The 5,853-nt window shown below is 39.9% G+C and overlaps 1 protein-coding gene across 3 annotated transcripts in view; it reads right to left on the bottom strand.

Moving 5' to 3' along the window:
- Positions 1–5,853, bottom strand: part of FBXW11 (F-box and WD repeat domain containing 11) — an 89,104-nt gene that overhangs the window by 72,667 nt on the left and 10,584 nt on the right. Inside the window, exon 2 of one of the 3 annotated variants that reach the window (XM_027841833.1) lies at positions 3,801–3,968. The exons of the other annotated variants lie outside the window; for them this stretch is intronic. The gene's annotated coding sequence lies outside the window, so the exon portion shown is untranslated. The remainder of the gene's footprint in view (positions 1–3,800; positions 3,969–5,853) is intronic. 3 annotated transcript variants of the gene reach the window in all.

Raw genomic sequence — 5,853 nt, 5'->3', positions numbered from 1 at the left:
CAAGAACTTGAGGACCCCTGTTCTGCAGCACATTTATAGTTACTGACCTAATAAACAGCAAATTGTTAGGTTTATGTTTATGTTGACATTTTTATTTACTTAAGTAAAGGTTACTATACTCAATGGGGGATCCTTTAAATAAAAGGAGAATAAAAAGGAATCATAGGACCTGGGTTCAAATGCCATATCTAAAACTTACTGTGTGACCTTACTTCTAAGGGCCTTAGTTTCCTCTTTTGTACAGTAAGGGACCTGGATTAAATGACCTCAGATGTCCCTGTCAGCTCCTGGTCTGTGTATGAGCCTATGATTTGATCCCGCATCTCAAAATGGTTGAGTTGAATCTATAGTAACAAAGAGTGTGTCTTAACGGTGCCCTTCCCAAAGTGCTTGGGGGGGGGGGGGGGTGGTATTCAAAACATACTTTCTCATGTGCTAAACTTTCATTTAGCACAAGAATAATCTACTAATTTTCTGCAGATGGGTTAAAAACTATCTGGTTTATATATGTGCTTTCATAATGACATCAAAAAGGGAGAAACACAATTTCTATTACCTTTGGTTTTACTATCATAGAAGCGATCTGGTTCTGGGCCGAGTTGGGATCTGCCTAATACCTATGTAGTAGTAAAGAAAGAGAAAACTATTCATTGCTTTTCTTAATTTTTTCCAGTAGACAATCAGGATCCGACCTGAGCTATTCTCTAACTAATGAAAGATCAGGGCCACTAGAGAATAAAGAGTGATTATGGGGGCAAAATTTTGAAGTTGAGGGGAAGGCTGGTCACAAAAGCCAGAAAGAAGGGCAATGTCCATGGGGCTGGTCTAATAAATTCAAATTAAAAAAATAAATTCAAATTCTCTTTAACTTTTTTTTTTTTTTTTACAATTTCCCTTTACATGCATATAATGTTTAGTTCCATTCTTCAGTTCCATAAGTTCTCAAGCCTGGCACCGCCCAATTTGGATGCCAGTGTGGAAAATAATGATCCAAGAGAAATACTTTCAAGATTAAAGGAATTTTAATTATATTGAGGCAAGCATCATGAATTCTGAGAGTTTGCAACCAAAATGAATCCTTGGTTGGGGGAAGGGAAGAAGGGAATTCTGGGAGAATTGCTTAATGTTACAAAGAAATTGCCTGTTCTCCCAAGGGCAGGGAGGAAAGGGAGTGGGAAGTGGCCACTACTTCACAGTAGAACAGCCATTAAAATCAGCTACATGGACATGTTTTAAATAGTCAACTAAGTGTACATAGTTACTTAAGTTACCAAGATAACATTAAAAAAGAGAAAGAAAGAACTCAGAGAAGCATGAGGCTGGCTTTGAATTCACCTGACCCTGAAGTACTTCCCTGTTCAGCACTTGCTTTAATATTTAAAAAGATTTCTTCCCTTATACTTCCTTAGCAACCTTTATTTTCTTAGTTTGTACTCTACTCTGGGGCAGACCACAACGGGAAGACTACATTCAATTCTAGCCACTACATTTTAGGAAGATAAAAAAGTGCCCAGAAGACCAGGATGACATAAGGACTTAAGATCATGGCATGAAAATCAGGTGAAGGAATTCAGTTTGGTTTAGACTAGAGGAAAGGTCTGACCTAAACTGGTACATAAAAGACATCTCCAAGTATTTGAAGGGCTGACACTGGGAATAGGGATTAGATTTGTTCTACTTGGTCCCAAAGGGCAGTACCATGAACAATAGGTGGAGCTTAAACTCCAAAACATCCAAAACTGAGCTTCTTATCTTTTCCCCAAAATCCGTCCCCTTTTTAAACTTCCCTGTTCCTGTTGAGGGCACCTCCATCCTCAAAGTCACCCAGTATGGCAAAACAGCGTCACTGTCAACTCCTCCCTCTCATTCCCCAGATCCACTCTGTTACTAAGGCCCATAGTCTGTACCTTTGTGATATTTCTCACATATGCCCTTTTCTTACCTCTGCCACTGCCACCACCTTGGCACAGGCCCTCATCATCTCAAACCTGGACTATTGTTACAGCCTGCTGGTTGGTCCCTTTGCCACAAACCTCTCCCACTCTAATCCATCTTCCAACCAGTTGTCAAGATGACCTTCCTCATGAGTGAGTCTGAATCCCCTGCTCAAAATATTCCCAATGACCTGCAGGCTCAAATACAAATGCCTGTCTGGCATTCAATGCCCTTCATATCTCTCCAGTCTCCTTACACCTTCACTCCCACCCCCATATACTCCTGATCTAGTAACACTGGCCTCCTTGTTGTTCTTCAAACAAGACATTCATCCACTGATTGGGCATTTTCAATGGCTGCCCCCATGCCTGAAATGCACTTCCTCCTCATTTCTGCCTCCTGGTTTCCATTGTTTCCTTCCAGACCACACTAAAATTCTACCTTCTACAGGAAGCCTTTCCTCATCCCTCTTAATGCTAGGATCTTCCCTCTTTTAAATATTTCCTGTTTTTCTTGTGTATAGCCTATTTGTACATAATTGTTTGTATGCAATCTGCCCCATTGGACTGTGAACTCCTTGAGTATAGAAACTCTATTTTAACTTTCTTTCTATTCCCAGCCCTCAGTACAGTGCCTGGCACATAGTAGTTGCTTAATAAATATTTATTGACTGACAGCTTGATAGGATAAATTTCCTAACAATATGCACGCACTATTCCAAAGTGGGATGGCTTGTCTCTGGCAGCTAGGTGACACAACCCATTAGAGCACTGGGCCTGGAATTAGGAAGGCCTGAGTTCAAATCAGGCCTCAGACACCTGCTAGTTATGTGACCTGGGCAAGTCACTTAACCCCTTTTGCCTCCCTCAGTTTTCTCAATTGTGAAATGGGGGTTAGTTAACACCTCCTTTACAGAATTGTTGTAAGGATGAAATGAGACAAGTCTGCAAAGTTCTTAGCAAAGTGCTTGGTACAGAGTAGGTGCTAGGTAAATTCTTATTCCCTTCCCTTCTCTCCTATTCCCCACTTTGGAAGTTAGGATGTTCCCCCTTGTTGGAGGTACTCAAGTAAAAGGCTGGATGATCACTTGTCCAGTACATTGTATGGAGGATTCTTGTTCATGTACCAATGGGGCTAGAGAGATGGCCTGATGTCCCTTCCAACTTGAGATTCAGTAGTACATCAACTCAACTCTTTCAGATAGCTTTCCATTCTTCCTCACAGCTCATCTGATGGGATACATGCGATAAGAAATGTTAAGCCAACAAATGACCTACAGCCCGCTGGTTCTTTTTCTATCACAGGTGAGAAGGGGAACCTGAAAATCTGTACGCTGGATCACAAAACCTGAAATGGCATCTCTAAGCACCTTTGTGGAGAAGTTCCAAATACCCAAAGAAATGAAGATCACAGCATGATATGAGAGCAACATAAATTGTTTTATGACCATTGACTCCATGAATCTTACAAGATGACATCACAACAGAGTTTTCACTCCCATCCTTCTGAAGCCAGCTCTCAATGTAACCACTACATTGCCAAGTGGTCCTATATATATGCTTTGGTTATTGTATGGGTTCCATTCTTAAGTCAACAAATGAGGTGTCATTCCATTTGGGCCTAGGATGTGTTTCAGAACAGCCTTAATCTCATTCATGACACTCAATGAAGTTTCTGCTAGAAACGCTGCTGCCTCAGATACATTGACTAACACCAGGCCAGAGACACAAGACACTAATATCTAACAATCTATTCCATTTCCTTATGGAAGTGGGGGAAAATAATATTTTTAAAAGGAATAATGCTTTTTTTTTCCCTAAAGAAATGAGTTCCACAAAACAAAACAATACAAGGTAATTGCTTACCTGGAAAATAGTTTGTACTTCAGATCCACCAATCCAGAATGAATGGGTGGGGGGTATTCCCTTTCAGACTAGTCTGAGAAAAGACAGCAGTCAATCATCTTCCAAGATTCCTTCAGCTTTACTGTATCCAGCTTTCTTCAACAAAATCCCAAACATGCACTTCGGTAACTGTTGGAAAGACAGAAAGCAATCCATACACCTACCATGGCACCAGTGGCAAATGGTGACCACTATGTAACAAAAGGGTCAATGGAGTGGTGGATCTGAGTCCCAGAAAACAGTTACAGGCCAAGACCTTGCCCTAAGCCAACCAGCTCAGTATGAACTCTTAAGAGTAAGATTCCTTATAGCAAAGATTGACAGAAGAAAATCTCTGTAGCACACAATAGAACATCCTTAACTATTCAATCATGATCAATCAGTTCCACCAATTTCTAAATAAGTACAAATTCTCTGATAAGACTTAGGCTGTTGTCAGCTCTAATATATTGTCATTATTCCTTTTCTTCTTATCGCTTCTCCACCAACTTAACTAGGAAAGAGTTTGTCAGCTTAGAAGCCAATTTCTAACACATCTCAGAAACACAGGGACCTAAACCTCTCCAGTACCTTACAAGGCATCTTTCTGTTTGCAGTATTTGTATAAAGTATCAAAAACTCACGATTGCCAAGAATCTCTAGAAACACCAATTTTGTAACCTAACAAGAAAAATATGACAACCAAACCAAAGAGCCAATGAGAACCATTAGAATTCAGTCCCAGTTTAAACAGAAGAGAAGTTTCAAGTGTAGATGTGGGAACTCCCTCCTACCAGAGACAGCCTTCTATAAATAACTCAGTAGGTAAGTCTCAAAGACCACAGACTCAGAGAAGTTAAACGACTTGCCCAAGGTAACACAGTTAAATGTCAGAGGTGGGATAAGAACCCAGGTCTCAAACCCTCTCCCATAAGACAGGCTGCTGTCTCAATGTTGATTTTTTTTAAAACTGAAACCAGTGTCACCTATGACTAGGTACTTTATTACTAAAACAATAAAGAACCTCAACTGACAGTTTATTACTAGATTACTGCAAAAAGAAATAATCCAGGTCTTTAATATACCAACACTCCATCTTTCTCACCACGTCTTTCATGAGACAGTTTGTGAATGCTATGTAAACTGTGGGAGAAATAGAAGAGCATGAGAGACAGCAGTTCTGACAAAAACTAAAACCCTAAGGCCTTCAGTATTGAACTACATATTGCACCCCTGATCCCCTTAATTTCCACAGCAGTTTCAGTTAGTATCCTCGGATTTTCTGACATCCTCAGATTTTCTGACATCCTCAGTGCTCAGCTACAAGACAGGCCAAACCTCTTATGAAAGAACAATTGAGATACAAAAAGTAGGAAACTTTTAGATTCTGCCTCCCTAAAATAGTTTAAAAAATAAATAAGTAACAACCAAAAAAAACCACATTACTTTTAAAGAACTGTAATTCCCCAAATAGTAATAATAAAATGGATGTTACCAATGCAACAGTGCCCCACAAATCTTTCATGACTAAGAAAGAGAAATCCGTCTTTCAAACCCAACTTAACCCAAACTAGAATTGAATTGTTTGAGATTTGGTGGGGTAGGAGGGGAGGGTGGCAAACAACCCATGTTTATTCATCCAGGACAGCCAGTTTTTAAATTCAGTTGGAAATCTACCAATACTACAAATCAGTTCCCATTTTATTGAAGAACTGAAAAATGGTGGAGAAAATGTTGATAATACAGATTAAACTAAAAGTGTGCTGTGGTTCAGTTTTCCTGGGGAGCTGTAATATTTACCAGCTCACTCCTGTCCATACCCTTCATGATTTTATAAATTTTGGCCATAACTTTGCCACCTCTTACAGGAAGCCTATTCTCCCCATGCCAGTTTCTAGTATCCTCTCTCCCACTCCTAGATATTTTATATTTCCTTATCTGTGTTCATTCTGTTTCTGATTGTAGGTAACACTTATAGTGCTTTAAGGTTTACAAAACATATAGTTATCCCTTCCATGGGGGGGGGGGGGGGGGG

This window comes from Vombatus ursinus, unplaced genomic scaffold (genome assembly GCF_900497805.2).
Source record: "Vombatus ursinus unplaced genomic scaffold, bare-nosed wombat genome assembly UNPS02014863.1, whole genome shotgun sequence".
Lineage (NCBI taxonomy): Eukaryota > Metazoa > Chordata > Mammalia > Diprotodontia > Vombatidae > Vombatus > Vombatus ursinus.
This window is presented reverse-complemented; position numbering and strand designations above follow the sequence as displayed.